Here is a 16,368-nt window from a genome sequence, read left to right as displayed (position 1 = left end):
GAATAGACACGGTCCCCCAAGACATTAACCTACTCAGAGTGGATCATCACAATCTGGCGGAGAGGGTTGGGGTGACGGAAACCACCCTAGGCATTGTGGATCCTATTGTATCCGAAAAAAGAGGCAGATACAACGATTGGACTTGGAAGTGAAAGCCCTACAGAGACGTGCTGAGGATGCTGAGGAAGATCTCTCTCATCGCAACAATGTGCGTTTTCTGGGGTTTCCAGAGAGAGTGGAGGGGCACAGCACAGAATTGTTCCTGGAGCAATGACTCATCAAAGAGGTGCTGAATGGCACATCACCAAAATTCTGTTCTGTGGAAATGGCACACAGAATTCCGGGTAAACAGCTGGCTCCAGACTGCCACCCCATCCGCTAATTGCATGTTTTCTCAACTATAGAGACCGTGCCACGATACTGCAATACTTTCTGAATAATGGCCCGATAACACACGAGGAGGCTTCCATTACGGCCTATCCAGACTTTCCAGCAGAGGTGCAGCGCCAGCGCTACTCATACATGAAGATAAAACAGTGTCTCTGTGAACACAATTTCAAATACGCCCTGATGTTCCCTCCTAAGCTCCAGGTGATCGCGGAGGACCGCACTCATGTCTTTACTACGCCAGCTGATGCCTGGACCTGGATGCATGCCAAGGATATCGCCCAGCCATCGGAGGAAGATGGGGACCATGGAGAATGGCTGACCTCGCTGGCTCGCAGGAGACCCAAGAGGAGATCAAAAGCACAGCCTACAAAAACACAAGCAGCTGCAGAGAGGGCAAGGGTACTGAGGGACACAACGCTGCACACTCAAAATTCTTTCACTCTGCTCCGGCCCACCTCACAGGAACAAACAGATTCGGACTCTGGTGGATCTGGATCGAGCATCACAGGTGTGACGAAAGGACCGGCGATTACACCCAGGACTGCAGATGAGCAATAATACCTGAACAGTCACTTCTTGATCCTGTGCAGATCTGCTATGGGGTTCTGACTGTTTTTGAGGCGCCATGATGTGTGTTCTGGGACATGTGACCAAGAGGCATGGGGATAGGAATACCACTCAGTTGACCTTTGGCTTGAATACATGACACCGTAATGGTTTTTGGCTTTGTGTGCTGGTAGAGGTTTCTTTTTGCTCCACAGGGTCAGAGAGTCCTCATGGTAATGTGGCTGTGGCTGATGGAGGCGTTGTTATGAATATCTTTTATCCTGCAATAGGGGCCCTAAAACGGGCTCCCAAAGACAGTTACCATGCTCCCCCAGATGGTTTCCAAATGGACAAAGTTTTTTTGCAATCGATGTATGTTTTCTTTTTTGTTATTATTGGAGGTGACTAGAGATGTGCAAGCGTGTCACCATTTTTGAGGTTTGCGGGTGTTATTGGTGGGTGAGGGGTTCAACATGTTTAACTAGGTCACAACACATGCTCACACAATTGTCAGACAGATACTTTCTCCAAGGTTGCAGTTGCATACTCTCTCCGGGGGTTGGACACAAGATAAAACAAACACAAATGTATTGTTTACTGTGTTACAGGTTCACACAAACCGTAAAATATGCAGGAATATAATATCATAACATTGAACGTGAGCAGGATGGCTGCGCTGGGTAAGAGGCATTGTATATACACTTACCTCAAACGACAGAGAGTACATTTTGCAATACTACAGGAAACACACTTGATGAGTGGCAATTTGCAGGTTCTGAGGAAACACTGGCAGGGACAGATAAATCATACGTCTTTCTCGGCATATGCGAGGGGAGTACTGGTATGGATAACGCCTTGGGTGCCATACGTTCAGCATACACACAGGATAGATGAGGGTGGCAGATATATAGTTTTAGGAGGACAGCTCGATGGTAGACCATTAACTATAGTGGGGGTCTATGCCCCAATAGCGCGCTAAGTGAATTCCTTCAAGTGTTGACCCTCGTGCGTTTGACTGACCCTACTGTACCTGGCATTTGGGGTGGGGACTTTAATTATGTCCCAGATGTACTGGTGGATCATTCAGCATTGCCACTGCAGGGTGCAATGAGCAGATGCAACTCTAATTTGTTAACAACCTGGGCCGGGGACATCGGGGTGTATGACATGTGGTGCATGGGTCACCCGACACACAGGGAGTATTCCTTCTACTCCTCATTACACAAAATACATACCAGAATAGACTTGTTGTGGGGAGCTCTAACTGTGTGCTCTTTGATTAAAGATTCGGGGTACCTTCTAGGACGTTGTCCGATCATTCCCTATTGCTGCTGACTGTAAAGTGGGGTAGAAAATGCTCCACAATACCCACCTGGCGTCTACGAAGGGAAGCACTGTTGGATCATCCCTATAGATAGGAATTAAACACCTGTATTAAGCAATACTGGAAATTAAATAATGGGTCCACTGACTTGAGGGCTATAGAGTTGGATGCGCATAAAGTGGTGGTGAGGGGACATTGTCTCTCGGCCTCCTGGGGTGGCTGCATGTTGAGGTTGTCACTCTGGAAAAAGATATGCGAGCCTTGGAAATAGCAGTTGTACAGAATAGGGTGACGTTTGGATCCCTTCGTGCTAAGTGCGAGATGTACGAGGAGGCGGATCAATGCTTCCGGTGTGATGATTATAATTATCATCTCATGCGATTACAGGCAGAGGGTGACCGATCAGGGAGGCTTTTGGCATGGTTGTTACGAGAAGACCAGCAACACACCCCAACTGGGGCTATACGTCTGACTGACTGAATTATGGTCACCTCACAAGAAGCAATTAACAATGCTTTCAAGTAATATTATATGGGGCTGTATCGTGGGCAAGCAAAATTTGACACTCAACGATTGGAGGCCTTCCTTTGTGGAGTGCCATTCCCTAAAGTTATCAGCGATGAAAATGGCAACACTGGATAAACCCCTCAAATTAGAGGAAATTGGTGTAGCCATAGCACAAATAGCCCACAATAAAACCCCAGGCGTGGATGGCCTGCTGATAGAGTTTTATGCCACTTATGCACAACACTTGTTGCAGCATTTGTTGTCAGTGTTTGAAGAAGCATGGACCCGCGGGTTACTCCCAATATCTCAGAGAGAGGCGCTAATTGTAGTGCTCCCCAAACCTGGCTGTGATCCCATGGATGTGGAAAGTCCCATAGGCCATTGTCTCTTCTTAATCTAGACTGCAAAATTTTAGGCAAGGTGTTAGCAAATAGACTGGCCCCTGTCATACACACTTTGATTCATGAATACCAAAATGGCTTCATGCCTCGGCAGAACACGTTCTTGAATATCCGTAGACTATTAAGCATTATTGGCGATACTCCGACAAAAGCATATGGAAACGTGGCAATGTCATTGAATATAGAAAAGGCATTTGACACATTACGCTGGGAATTTTTGTTTGCCACTCTGCATCGCATGGGATTCAGTCAGGGTTTTGTGAGATGGGTGCAGACCTTGTATGCTGAGCCCACAGCTAGGGTAAAAATGGGAGGGGTAATATCAGACAGCTTCACTTTTGGCAGAGGGACCAGACAGGGGTGCCCACTGTCACCTCTGCTATTTGCCATTGCAATGGATCCGCTTGTGGTTCGGTTGCGTACGCTGGCCGAGCAGTGGGGGATATATCGGATGGGGACACACCATATTATATCATTATATGCTGATGATGCATTAATTTACTTGGAGAACGGTTGGGCGATACTGCCTGCAGTGATGTCCTTGTTGGATATATATGGAGCGATCTCGGGGTTGAGGGTCAACTGCTCTAAATCTTGCCTGTTTCCCTTAGTTGACCTGCCTGCGAGGATGAGGGAGTCGCTTCCTCCGGAAAGGCTGAGGTGGTGTTTGGACACATTTAAATACTTAGGAGTACAAATATACCACAAAACTGAAGACCTGAGGGATGGAAATCTGGGACGCGTGCTTGGCTCTATGAAGGGCTCGCTTCGTTTTGGTGCTCGCGACCTCTTTCTCCCCTGGGAAGGGTAGCAGTTGCAAACATGCTGGTGCTCCCACGGCTCCTTTATCACTTCGCAGCACTGCCCATAGTTGTGCCCAGGAGTTTTTTCCGTGAGATGAATAGATTATTGTTGGGACTTATCTGGGGGAATGATAGGCCCCGGGGGGCACTCACCACTCTGCAGTGGCCGCTGCGCGAGGGGAGGCTGGGGCCACCGAATTTCAAACATTACTATGCTGCAGCACAGCTACAATAGCCGCTATACTGGATACACAGACCTGAGTCGTCAGAGGCAATGTGGGTGCATATATAGCGGAAAGGTGTTCCTATTTACACGGGGCTAACGGATCGCACTTTGAAACATACCACTGGCAGTTATTTGCTGATAGCAGCAGATGCCGGTTGGAGACGATACGTACAGAGGGGAGGTTCTGGCTCCCCATACTCACCTCTCAGTCCCCTGGGCCAGATACCGGGAGGAACACAACTACTCAAAGCTCACTCCCTAACACCATGGGTGGAAGCAGGGATAGAGACAGTGGGGTATTGTTTTGATGATGGTGTTTTGATGTCTTTTGAAACTATTAGGGACCTTGCCTCAGTGGGATCGGGACACTTTATGTTGTATTATACCATATGTCATTTGATTAAAAAAGCATGGCGGGGGAGACCAGGAGCCCGTAACTTCTCCCACACTACACTTTTTGCTTTCAGATAGTGGCCTAACAAAAGTAATTACAAACTTATATAAAGCCCTAACTAAAGTGGATGACGATAGTCGTGAGGCAGCAAGGCAGAGATGGAATGCAGTTCTTCCTACACCTCTGACCTCTGAGACATGGTCTGTGGCCCTTCAACAGGTGCAACGAGTATCGCAAAATCCTAGGTTCCGTTTTACCCAGTTTCACTTTGTGCACCAGACACATCTGTCCCCATCTCGTATTCAGCGCAAGTACCCTGCATCTAATCTGGCATGCCCCCGCTGTGGGCTTCAAGCAGCACACTTTTACCATAAAGTGTGGGATTGTAGGCCCCTGCAGAAAGTTTGCCATGACATAGTGACAGATATCACTGACATTACGGAACATGTGTTTCCATTGGAACCAGAATCTTGTTTTTTGGGGATACGAATCAGAGCCAAGCAGCATATATACATTCATAGGTTTGCTGACTTGGCATTTATTATGTACAAACAATTGATTGCTATGAACTGGAAGGCGCCTACGGTGCCGGAGCTGCATAAATGGCGTGTTATGACTTTGAGATGGGCACAGACAGAGACGCGAGTGTTGCGAGCCTTGCGGGATAAGGGACAGGCACGCACAGGGTATGACACTTGGGAGGAGCTTATTACTGAGCTGGAAATTAAAAATGACAAGTGTCTGCCGTGACTCACGGAGTTATGGGAGCCATATCTGTAAGGTATTAAGCTGTGGAGTTTTCCTGTGATAAGGAGGGGGCATTGGGAGGCTGGGAGGGACCTTTGTTTACATGAATGTGTTGGTAATGAGCGCACACGAATGACACCAAAATTGATTTGCTTAATTGTTTGAACCTCCGTCTGTGACCAGTAGAGAACTGGACTGGATATACATGACTCTATGCTTGTAATATGCTAATAAAACGTAGCCAATGGGTGCAAGGTGAAATAGGCTGGACGCATCCAGAGCATTCAGGGGTGACACATGATAACGCAATGAACCATGTAGCTATCTCTTGCCTATATTGCTTGTTGTCTACCGATAAATCTGTACTATTAATCAGCAAATAGATGCTATGTTAAACTATGGAATATGATATGCATTATTTCTGTATTTGTGACTGACAATGTGTGTTGGAATTAATAAAATAGATATATAAAAAAAGAAGACCAAAGAGCCTGCCCCAGCTGCTGCTAGGAAGAGCAAGGAGCAAGCACCAGCAGGCAGTAAGGGCAAGGGGCCTGGGGACAGGGACTCTGACGGAGCCCCTACCACCAACCATGGTTGTGCAGCCATCAGAGGTTGCATGGGATGGGCTGGACCCTCCCCCCACCAGCAGCAGCAGCACCACCACCACCAGTGTGCAGCCACCAGAGGCTGCAGAGGATGGGCTGGAGTCTCCCCCCACCAGCATCAGCAGGACTACCACCACCAGTAGGCAGCCACCCGAGGCTGCAGTGGATGGGCTAGAGCCTCCCCCCACCATCATCAGCAGCACCACTACCACCACTGAGCAGCCGTCACTGCCAGCGGATGGTATGTAGTCCTGCCCCCATGGGCTGCTGTGCAGCCTGCCCCCTGAAAATCCAGTGGGTATGACACCCACCTGAGAGACTGTGACCTTGCAGTCCCCAGGATCAGGAGCACAGGGTACAATGCCCCCTCCAGAACCAGTGGGTAGGACACCGACCAACCCCAGCCTCCCCAAGTTCAAGAGCACAGGGCACGATGCCCCCTCCAGAACCAGTGAGTAAGACACCCACCAACCCCATTCTCCCCAGGATCAAAAGCACAAAGCATGCTGCCCCCTCCAGAACCAGTGTGGGAGACACCCACTCCAGAAACTGTGGCCTTGCACTCCCCAGGACCAAGCACAGGGCATGTTGCCCCTTCTAGGGTATGTGGGCAAGTCACCCACCTGAGAGACTGTGGCCTTGCACTCCCCAGGAACAAGCACAGGGGATGTTGCCCCATCCAGAGCAAGTGGGCAAGTCACCCACCTGAGAGACTGTGGCCTTGCACTCCCCAGGACCAAGCACAGGGCATATTGCCCCCTCCAGAACCAGTGGTCTTGTTTCATCTCCCAGCTGAGGTCCCCCCCCCCCACTCCCCTTAGGTGCCTGCCTATTTACCAACTGATGCCCCTGCAGTGTTCTCTCTATGTTGTTGCAGGTGACAAGTGGAGCCTTGGACTTTAGCCTGTGGCCCTGTTGCCCAGGCACACTTAGGACTGGGCAGTGTCCCTTGAACTGTGCAATTGTATATAACTGTGTTGATCTTATTACACTCACTTTAGTAAATTCCTGTTGTTCTTGCATTATTCATCCGAAGTACGTGGTAAATATGTTTTAGTACTGCAGCTGTATGTGTGTATGGTGTTCGGGGTGGGTTAGTGTGTTATACATGTGTGTGTGTGTCAATCTCTTTTTCCTCCCCCCCTCTCTTGCGTGTTATGCAGCCGTACTCACCGTCATCGTCTTCGCTGTCGTTGGTGTTCGTGGTGGAGCAGCACATGGCAGAGCATGGGGAAAACATGCAGCTCAGGCTCCATGACGGCATGATTGTTCCCTGTGTCTTCAATGGTGAGTCCTTTCCCTTCTGTGCAGTGTTTCCGCCAGGCTTTTGATGTCGTTGGTACCGCCCCGGAAAAGGTGGTGGATTGTGTTCTTGTAAGATGGTGGGCGGAACATTGACTTCCGCCTGGCTGTAGGCGGCTACCGCTGTGGTGCCTGTTGTTTCCGCCCTGGCGTTCAGTGTGGTGAAATGGCTGTCTATCTGAGTTCTCACCGCCATGGTCATAATTTGGCAGTATTACCGCCAGCCTGTTGGTGGTATTACCAGCACTTTAACACCAACCGCCAGGGTTGTAATCAGGGCCTATATCTCACTATGAATTAGTATATACAGAGCCAGCTTCCTACATCATCTATCTGCAAGGCAACCTGCTTCCATTTAACAACTTGATGCAAATTCCAACCTAGAACCTGACTTGCATAGCCAGGGACGTGGGCGCTTTTCTCGACCCTTGAGTGAACACCAATCCCCTCCACATTAATCCCCTCGCTCACAATTCACAATCACAACCATCTCACACATACTGTACCCTAATCATGTATGTGTTCTTTTCAACAACATGTAAGTATGTAATGTTGCATACGTGTACTACTAGCACAGTAAATGATTTTGGACAGATCTAAATGCTGTCCATAACATTTTTGTGCACTTGTGTTTATACATGCAAGTTCATGTAGTATGAGTTGAAATGTGTGGAAAACATCTCAACATATACGCACACATAAACTACAACACTGTTCTATCCGCAGATACACTCACACAAGATGCATACATGGAAGACACAAAGTATATATAAGTTAAAAAATAATAAAAAATAGAAAGAGATGGGAGGAGATAGGATCACAGAATTTGAAATATTGAGTGATTCTCATCTGAAAACAAAGGGGCATATTTAAAAAAAGGTTGCGCATCGGTCCAGATGTGCCTCTTTTCTTGTGTCATCCCTGTTCCACCTAACAACACCATGGTTGTGCCATATTTACAATACAGCGCCCCATGGCAGTCGCTAGGACAATAGTGTCAAAATGTTTGATGCTATTGTGGCGCTTTGCTGCACTAGCATCAAAAACTTTGATGCTAGTGCAGCAAAGCACAGGGAGGTCCATTGATTAAAATGGGGCCATCATTTTAATGCCTGTTCTGAGCATTGCACCACTTTGTAAATAAGGCACAGGAGAAAGGCCCTCCTTAACGCTGCCTTAGCGCAATAAAAATGAAGCTAGGGCAGAGCAAGGTGGAGCCATGGGCTTGTAAGAAATCCCCAAAGATCCATAAAATTTGAATATTAATGCATCCATGCTACCCAGCATTGACTCCTTCAGACAAGAAGGTTATAAGCGAATGACTAAATACCCATATGTGAACCTTTCAAGATGTAATATCTGGGGTAATTAGCAGTGTGTGGTGAGGACACTAAGGCGGTCATTCTGACCGCGGCGGGCGGCGGTCGCCGCCCGCCATGCGGTTACCACCGAATGACCGCCCCGCGGTCAAAAGACCGCGGTGGCCATTCCAACTTTCCTGCTGGGCCGGTGGGCGACCGCCAAAAGGCCGCCCGCCGGCCCAGCGGGAAAGCCCCTGCAACGAGGAAGCCGGCTCCGAATGGAGCCGGCGGAGTTGCAGGGGTGCGACGGGTGCAGTGGCACCCATCGTGATTTTCACTGTCTGCAAAGCAGACAGTGAAAATCTGTATGGGGCCCTGTTAGGGGGCCCCTGCACTGCCCATGCCAGTGGCATGGGCAGTGCAGGGGCCCCCAGGGGCCCCACGACACCCGTTCCCGCCATCCTGGTTCTGGCGGTGAAAACCGCCAGAAGCAGGCTGGCGGGAAGGGGGTCGGAATCCCCATCCGCCATGGAGGATTCCCTGGGCCAGGGGAAAACCGTCGGGAAACCGCCGGTTCCCCTTTTCTGACCGCGGATTTACCGCTGCGGTCAGAATAGCCCAGGAAGCACCGCCAGCCTGTTGGCAGTGCTTCCGCTGCCCTCCGCCCTGGCGGTCACAGACCGCCAGGGTCGGAATGAGGCCCTAAATAGTTACCTGCGGGCATGACTTATAGTTACTTGGAATAAATCTAACTATAACTGCAGAATTTCTATGTTTTTTAACGTTAAGTTAAAATTGTAATGTATGGTGGGGGGTTGGACGCAGGGCTTGCCCCGACATTGTGCTGGCCCCATCCAAGCCTGCTGCTCCTGCCCTGCTCCTCCTTGGAATCCATTGTCCAAGTTCCTGCCCTACTCCCTCATTATAGCCCTGTATGGCCACTGTTCTGGCACTGCCTTTCCTGCCTGCCCTAAACATTTAGCTTGCTGCCCCCCCTCCTCCTCCCTACCCTCTGTTGTCTGAGTCCATGAACAGCCCCCTTCCTCCTGCCCTGCATGGTCCGATGTGCTGCATCTGCCCTCCGTTTAGCTTGATGTCCTTGCCCACTTCTCCTCCCCTGCATTTCCTAATTCTATACCCAATCATTGCCCTCCTGCTTAGCCTCTGTGCTTAGCTTGCTGTCTCTACCCTCCTTCCCCTGCCCCAAGAAGTCTGTGTACATGCCCCTACTCCATCCTTATTACCCACCATGTTCCATGGACCTGTCATTGCCCTTCCTATCTACTCTGAGTGTTCTGTTGAGCTGCCACTGTCCCTCCCATCTGCCTAGCATGGTCAAAAGGCTGCTGCCTATGCCTGCCACCTCCACCCTGCCTGTCTAGTTCCTTGCCACTCCTGTCCTCCAGGGTCCCTTTTCTGCCACTCCCTTCTGCCCTCCATGCTCTGTTGTGCTGCAACTTCTCCTCCTGCCTGCCGTGCATGGTCTGTTGTGAAGCCCTTTCCCAGCCCTCTTTGTCTGTGTCCAGCCCCTCTCTTCTGTCCTCCATGGTCCTTTGTGCATGCCTCTGACCCTCCCGCTTGCCCACCATGGCCGTTATGCTGCCACTAACCCTCCTGCTTGCCATGCATGGACTTATGTGCTGCCACAGCCTTTCCCACCTGCCCTGTGTGGTCAGCGTGCTGCCCCTGACCCCTTCCACCTTCCCTCTGTTGTCTGTGTGTATGCCATTATATAACTGCTGTCCTCCATGGTGTGTTGTGCTTCCATTGTCCATCCCTCTTACCCTCCATGGTCAGTTTGCTGCTCCTGCCCTGTCCCCTAGCCCCTTGCCCTCCATTTTCCAAGTGTACCCTATCCCAGCTTTGCTGCCTACTCTAGTCCATTGTTGTGCCTTGCCCATCTCCCTCCTGCCCTTCACAGTCTGTTATGCTGCAATTGTCCATCCTGCCTGTCCAGTATGGTCAGCTTGCTGCCCTTGCCTCTTTCCCCTCTGCTTTGTTGTCCATGTGCACGGGACAGTCTCCTCCCTATTGCTTTCCATTGTCCATTGTGCTTCACTGCAGTCCCGCTTGCCCTGTGTGGTGTATTGTGCTGGTGCAAGCCCTGACACTTGCCCTGTAAGGTCAGTATGGTGCCCTACCCATCTCCCTCTTGCCCCCTGCTATCTAAGTTCATGTCCCTACCCTCATTCCTGCTGCCCTCAGTGACCCACTGTACCATACTTGCCAACATTTTTAACTTGGAACAGGGAGATTTGGAAAAGAAAAGCCTGGGAAATTGATTTTTCCCATTGACTTACATTGAAAAAGCTGAGATTTTAGGCAGAAGATAGATAAAATAAGCTCTTTTGGGCTTAAAAACATTGGGAGTCTCCAGCCTGAATCGGGTCTGTTGGCGTGTATGGTTGTACTGCCACTGCCTCTTCCTTCTACCCTCAATAGTCTGCTATATTGTCAGTCCTGCATGGTTGGATTGTTCCCCCGACCTCTTTTCCCTCCCCATCATAGTCCGTTGTGCTGTCACTGTCCCTCCTGCCTTCCCAGCTTAGTCAACTTGTTGCCTCTGCACCATCCCCCCTGCCCTCAATTGTCCAAGTCACTGCCCTTTGCCTCTCCACAATATTTAAATGAACAACTAGATTGCTGACATTCTATTTTATTACAAAAGTGTGGTACGTCTGACCTCAACTTGATATAATCAAAACGCTAAAGGATTTGCTTTAGAATGTATAAAAATGAACTAGCTTTGAGTTTCGTAGTCAGATCAACATCCTGTGATTTTAGGCAAGTCACTTAAGTGGTCATTCTGACCCTCGTGGTCCGAAGACCGCCAGGGCTGCGGTGTTGGTCTCACTGCCGACGGGCCTGCGGCGAAGATCACCACAGTATGAGTGTAGATGTTTGGCCTGTGCCAAACAGTGACTTTTCTGTGCTTACCGCCAGGGCGATCGGACCAGCAGACTGGAGATGACCCAATACTGCCGGTGGTATAACAAGTCTCCTTTCTACCAGGGATTTCATGGCGGTAGCACAAAATCCCTGGCGGAAAGGCTACCGGCGACAGGAATTTGCATTCCTGTCACTGCTAGAGGACTCCTCCACCCCCTATTTACCCAAGAGCCCTCCACCCCCCTTTCCTTACAACAATTCCACCCCCTACTTCCCTGAACCCCCCAGGAAGCCACTGACCCCCGCTCCAAGTAGTTACCCCTGACCCCTCCACTGCATACACGCACGCATCCACATGCAACCACAGACACTCACAATCTGACACTCACTCACTCACACTCACAACACCCTTACACTCACACGCACACACACGCAACACCCCCCAAATCCATACACACATACATGCACACATGCACAACACCTTCCCCCACCCCCTCCTTTCCCCAACATACATACACACACTACCCCCACCACTGTCTACATGCATGCACACACGCACCCCGACCCAGCATTCACATTCACCCACTCATGCATCGCCATCACCACATTTACACACAGACACACACGCATGCAAGCACACACACTCCCTCACCCTCCTCATTCATGAGACACATACACACACTCACACACATCCATTCACACACCCCACCCCTCTCCCCTTACGGAGGACACTTACCTAGTCCGACGAGGTGCTCCTCTCTGAGGGGACAGGACTGGGGGCTCCCACAGCTGGCAGTGCCCCACCATCAAGACACCGCCAGGCCATATTACAGGTCATAACACGGCTGGCGGAGTCCTTTTGGCGGGGTGGGGCCAGTGGTGGAAGGCGGGTCGCGGTCCGTGGCAGCACATCAGTGCCAGGGAGATCTTTTTTTCCTTTAATTTAGCGCTACAACAACAACTAATGGCTAAGAAGGAGGCGACTTATGTCATGCTCAACATTGAAAAATTTGAAAGATTGCCTTTTACCGTGGCCGAGATCCCCTCTGCAGAGTGGTTGATACATGGGGTTATTAATCTGCCCATTTCTACGTTACAGTTCACATCCTGTCTGAAACATGTTCCGGTAGGCAGATATGAGAAGTTGGGAGATAGTTATATCCATGAGGTGTGGGAGCTTCCTTTCTTGTACAAATGCCTCAATGGAATGAAGGAGGTCTTTCTTAGCGGTAGTGAATGCGAGACTACAGTCAGCCATTCGATGATTTGTAAGCAGCTGTCCTTGCATGGGGTATGTAATGCCTCGGTTGCGAACTTGGCTTGCTATCTGAAGGGAGTTCCGGTCCCCTTGATTAAACGCACATTCCAGGTGCTTTCAAACGGCAGCTACGTCCTCCTCAATAGTGAAGTATGTTGTGGCATACGGGCCGGAATAGTTTACGTTGTTTCGGTCACTAAGGTCGTTACTTGCTGCGGGAGTGTGTTGTTTCCCCCCACTAAATTAAGGGAGGTAGCAGATACCTGGCCTCACATTGCTACTTCCAAGGTGAATTTCGACAAGTTAAGGAGACTAAAGGCTTTATTGTTTCAGAAGCATGTGGCCCTTACATCTGCACGCAAGACCTACGCACTTCAGGTGGCAAGGTCATCGGCGGAAATACAGTCCCTGTTAAATACCAACTTTCCAAGCCACTTTGGTGAACTCGCGGCACGTATATTTAATGCGCCCAGCATGGCTGGATTAGCGCATTTTGTTCAAAGCCGTTGGTGTTGGTTTCGTTCACACCTTCTCTTCCATATTCGGTTTAATACCTTTGGCTATTCATTCAATTTTCGGAAGCATTTTTGGGGGATTTCCGATAACTTTGTCCTTATTAGCCAGCATTTTGCTGTTGCTGTTGTTTTTCCGCAATGGCTGTCCCGCCGCAACAAGAACGAATGTGGGCGCTCCCATCAGCGCAGCTGTGTCGTGAACGCATGATGCAGCACTTTGGAGCAACACTCCTGGGACATTTGGAGTGTGACTGGTCTCTGTCATTCAGACCGGTTTTGGATTGTGTGCAGCCCGTGTTTCGGTGCCGTTGGTGCGATTTGGAACATGCACTGGACGTCTGTCTCTCACAGCAACGCCACCCAGTGGTTGATGCTGATCTGTTGATGTTCCCGATGAGGGCTCATTACTAGACATGCGCGATGCGGCTGCGTTTGCTTCGTGAGGCTGATTGCGAGATACCATTCCTGGAGGGAGTTGATATTAACTCGTTCACAGGCTATGTATCGGATGCCGCCCTGGTTGACACTGGGGCTTTGGAACACACCTGCTCCTTGATAGTCTTTGGTGTGGATTTTCTGGTTTTGTCATCTGCTGAAGTGGAGAATCTCCTGCTTTCCATGACCAATGTTTGAATTGAATCTGGTCTAAATTGGCACTGTTATATGAATTTGGCATTCAGCCACATGCTTGTTTTTAAATTGAGGATTAGTGTGCTTTGTTGTCCTCTTGACTTGTTGAAATTCTGTAGGTTTTTTATTATGTTTTAGCTTAGGGCACTTTTAGCTTTGACTTAAACCACTTTCTACCGACAAGGGGAGGGTTTAGTGTAGCCATTTTTAATGTAGCTTTATGCGCATTTGCTTAAAGTATTAGGCCTCTGTGCACTTTGCCCTAGATGCATTTTATTTAGCCTCGCACTGTTATTTTACAATAACCAGTTTCACAGTCTTGTTTTATTTTCTGCTATCACACTGTTTAGCTTGCTTCAGCAATGAAGTTCTCAAACAATACATTCTTGCTCGCTCTGTGCTTCAGTCAAGGATACAGTCTGGTACATTGCCGATAGACGTGGTAGAAGTTTAGTCTTTAGGGTTCGTAGACAGTACACGTTCTTATGTAGGGACGTTTCTTAGAACATTGGCGTGTTAGTTATAAAAACACTTTCTAGTCCTGGTACACGTAAGAGGGAGATTCCGACCAGGAACCCACAACTAGATGCTGACTGCCCTGTTGCAGATGCTGATCCAGATCACAGGCTTTTGCTCAGATATGAGGGTGGATGTCCTCCCGGGGGAACCTGAAAGGCAGGCTTAGAGCTTAACATGCTGTGCTCAAAATATAACTTAGAGAGAGAACTTAACCTAGTTGCACTATGATAGCATTATTCTTATGTTTCAATCTTCTCGTTACTATTTCAATCCTACTGTATTGTATGGTTCTGGTTATTGCGGCTCACGCCTTGTTATCTAAAATGCAGTTGTTTTATTAAACCAATCTTTAAAACTCAAACTGCCTTTGTCATTTATATATGAGACCGCACTGTGTATGAGAGAACTGGTTGTGACCTGAGTGACCACGACTTCCCTGGGAAGCACTAAGATGTCATGCGCTCGGCTGCCCAGTTGTCTCTTCCCTTTGAGAAAGATAAGGCACTGCTAGTTAGCCGGAGCTTACCCCGGATTTGGGGTGACAATGGTCCTTCGCCGTGGGTCGAACTTAGTCCCCCACACTGTGAACGATCTTGACGCCCGAAAATCCAGTAGTCTCATTAGGATAATGAGAGCCTATGCGACAATAGTAGAGTAGCGTCAAATGATGGTGGGTAGGATACAGCTGCGAACACTACAGTAGTGCAGAGTAGAGAGTAGTGGTATAGACTGCAGTGACATAGAGTGGAGTAGAGTACAAGTTCGGTGGCATAGAATTCAGTGGTGTACAGAAGAGTGGTTCAGAATAGAGTAGAGTGTCATTGAGTGAAGTAGTGCCGCATGGTGCAAACAAGAGGATGGGGTCATATGGTGAAATGGCGTGTAGTATAGTGGAGTAGAGTGCAGTGGTGTACAGTGCAATGATATAGAGTGTGGTGGCATACAATGCAGTGGCATGTAGTATAGTGGCATAGAGTGCAGTGGCTTAGAGTGCAAGGGCCTACAGTGCAGTAGAATACAGTGCTGTCGCCTGCAGTGTAGTTATGTAGAGTGCAGTGGCTTACAGTGCAGTGGAACAGGGTGCACTGGCATAGAGTGCAATGGCATAGAGTGCAGAGGAGAGGAGTGCAGAGGCATACAGTGCAGTAGCATAGAATACAGTAGCATGGAATATAATGAAAAGGCAGCCATACTTTGGCTGTGCCATGGATTTCTAAGTGGGATATAGCTTAGTATTATATGTTTAAACTAAAGTAAGACATGCGGTGGTTTAGCATAGTCTGTACAGGTAAGTAAAATAATTTATATTGCTTTATATATTTTTTTAAAAGTACCACTGTACTCCCTCAAATGTAGAGCGATACTTAAAAAATGTCAAAAGGATGGGTGCATTATATTGCACACTACATCACTCTAGAGTATGCCACTGCACTGAATGGAGTGCACTGGCGTGCAGTGCCGTACAGTGCAGTGCAGTGGCATACAGTGCAGATAATGACAGTGCATACAATAGAATGTTGTGGTGTGTTTTATAACTTAACCCTCTACTTGCATTCCTAATTTTATTTTTAAACATTTCTAAGTACTGCAGTACTTTGAAGGAATACAGCAGTGCTTCAATATATATTTTTTTTAATCTATAAACCAATATAAATAATTTTACCTACCTATGCACATTATTCTAAACTGCATCTTAGCTTCAAACATTCTAATAAGCTATATTTAATGTATAAACCCACAACAAATTTTGTAAATGCTTTCATTAGCCATTAATATAGTGTGTTGTTGTTTTTGTCATCAGTATGTACTGCGGTATACTGAGTAAGTACTGCAGTAAACCGCAGCCCAATACATTTTATATCCACTATGACTACAAAATTACTGAATGATTTTCATAGCATACCAAAAAGATTCCTTTCCAGACCATAATCTATATTCCTAGCAAATTTCATGAAAATCTGTTCAGCCGGTTTATTGTCACGTCTGAGTAAAAAAGTCTACGGACAAT

At 48.4% G+C, this 16,368-nt stretch overlaps 1 protein-coding gene across 1 annotated transcript in view; it reads right to left on the bottom strand.

Moving 5' to 3' along the window:
- The window catches only part of LOC138296318 (amine sulfotransferase-like), a 499,213-nt gene that overhangs the window by 261,568 nt on the left and 221,277 nt on the right, over positions 1-16,368 (bottom strand). The gene's annotated exons all lie outside the window — the stretch shown is intronic.

This window comes from Pleurodeles waltl, chromosome 5 (genome assembly GCF_031143425.1).
Source record: "Pleurodeles waltl isolate 20211129_DDA chromosome 5, aPleWal1.hap1.20221129, whole genome shotgun sequence".
NCBI classification, from domain to species: domain Eukaryota; kingdom Metazoa; phylum Chordata; class Amphibia; order Caudata; family Salamandridae; genus Pleurodeles; species Pleurodeles waltl.
The sequence above is the reverse complement of the archived record's forward strand: the minus strand, read 5'-3'. Positions and strand labels throughout refer to the sequence as shown.